Consider the following 2,500-nt stretch of genomic DNA (forward strand, 5'->3'; position numbering starts at 1 on the left):
GCTTTGTTTCTACCATTTTTCTGATATACTTTGGCTTTCTACTAAATTTTAAAATATAACTGTTAGATAAATAAATACAGATTGACTAAGTATGATTTGTGGAGATATTTGGAGGCAGGGAGCTATATAACTTCATTAAATCTAGAACTGTGCATCGTTATTACGTAAATGCTTTGTTATATGTCTAAAAAAAGAATAGGAACAGGCAGAAACGTAAGCGCATCGGAAGAAAAGATTAGTGGCATTTTCTACGGCTTTTTACATTCCGAGCTCAAATACCGCCGAAGTCAACTTTGCCTTTTATTCTTTCAGTGACGATAAAATAAGTACAAGTTAAGCATTGGAGGTCGAGGTAATAGACTGGCCCTTTCAATCTAACAGTAACAGCTGGCTTTTTGCCACAAGTTGAAATCATTATATCTCTAAGATTAATCTTTGCTGAGTGAGGGAAGTGATTCAGAAAACCTTTCTCAGGAAGAATCATCATAAACTTAATGTCATCTTACTCATTGTCGTAAGGAAACAAGTTTAATTAATTGAAAATACTTAAAGGTTGATGAGAAAAATTTGTTCTATCACTAATGCTTCAATCTGTTCTTGGAAGGTACGTTTGACAACTCCAGACATGTTCGATCCTATTAGATTTATCTAAGCAAATTAAAGCTTTCTCTTTACTAATGATTAGAAAACGACTATATCGAAATAAAATATGTACAAGGGTGGGTCTCAGGGAGACTTTCCCTGCAAGAGAATTCACTCGAAAATGTAAATGCCGTAATAATTTCAGTATTATACCGTGTCTTGGTTAATCGAACCTGAAAAAAATTTCCGTAGCAGTTATCTGCGGAGAAGTGATTTAATCTCCCAACGACCTTCTTACAAAAATTCAACCATTGAAGCGACGACGATACATAAATTGTAGAATCTACTCCTCATAATACATCGGTGTATTAACTTCCATATATTCCTTAGTTGTTAACCTAAGAGGAAATTAATACAGTCAAGTATAATTAGTCGATGGGATTTCAGAATCGTTAGAGCATCAATCAAAATGTTTTGTAGTATTTACATAATTACTTACGGTCATTTAATGTTTGAGCTTATATCTCTTCAAGGATAGGTTGCTTTTCATCTGTCTGGAACTCGTCAAATACTACAAACAACATAATCGACTGTTCCCTTAAAAATTACTAGAGCAAAGTTCAAGTCGTCTGCATAAAATAAATAAATTGTAATAATGACATGCTCGTAAATATTCACGATCTCTTTGCTTCCCACCTTTTCTCCCCTCCCACTTTCTGCTTCTTTCTCTTTGCTCCTGTCCTTTCCTACCTACCAAACGACTGTTGATGAATTTAAGATGCTGACATCTGAATTTTAGGCAAGATTTACTTAAACTGTTAAGATACTCAAGCTTTAGTTACATGATGAATAACGCAAACCAAAATAAACGACACCATCAATGGCAATCATCTCAAATGAGCATATTCCTCGCTAAAACGATGATTTCTTCTAAGGCAAAGAACTCAGAACTCACCGTCATAATATAGTTTCGTGACTGAGGATTCAGTAGAGTTATATAGTCTTACTATAGTCTTACTATAGTCTTACTAGACTACTATTTCTGCATAAATTATTTACTTTTCTTTTATGGTTTAGACAGAGTAGAAAGGGCAGAGGCTACAATAATTTTCTGGGCCTCAATGTATGATGTATGCATACATCTTCTTCAGCTGGCACTCGTTTTAACTGCGCAGATTGAAGCATATGTACTAAAAACAAAGCATTACTCCATCTAGGTTTTGAAACCACGACTTACAGATCATGGGCTGAAAACATGTACCACGTGATGCACAGACACAGCCCTCCACACACACACGCACACAAATACACACGCGTGCACGCGCACACACGCACACAAAAACACTCTCGCACATACATATACATATACACAAGAGGGAGTTACTGTAATGACACTGATTCTAAACATCAACAATATGACAGTGAAAATGCCTCACGGGAAGATTCTTCTAATGCAGTGTAAATGAGTTGAAGGAAATGTATAAATGCTGATTATACGAGTAATTAGTAGATGAAAGACTCCTTCTGGTGGTGTCGAAAATTTACAAATATCAAGCAAGGGAGGTAAATCAAATAACATCAGATGATGAAAGATACATGTGTACATATACTTTTCTCTAAAAGAATACTAATTAAAGAATAAAATATATACAAACAAAAACAGCAAGACACAAGAAAATAAAAGAAACCGAAGTTATAGCTAAAGCTACTAAATGTATAAAGATAAAAAAAAAATTCTATTACAAAACAAAACCCCTTAACAACGCATCTTTTGCTAAATAACTATTCTCGTTCGATTCCCTTTCCATTCTAGTTTGTTCTTTATAATATTGATTCTAGCTGAAATGACGACAATATGTCTATAGCAAACATTGCTCAATGAATACAAGAGCAAAGTTTTAAAGACAAAAACCTAATG

Source organism: Octopus bimaculoides, chromosome 2 (assembly GCF_046866305.1).
Source record: "Octopus bimaculoides isolate indiv1 chromosome 2, ASM4686630v1, whole genome shotgun sequence".
Taxonomy (NCBI): Eukaryota; Metazoa; Mollusca; class Cephalopoda; order Octopoda; family Octopodidae; genus Octopus; species Octopus bimaculoides.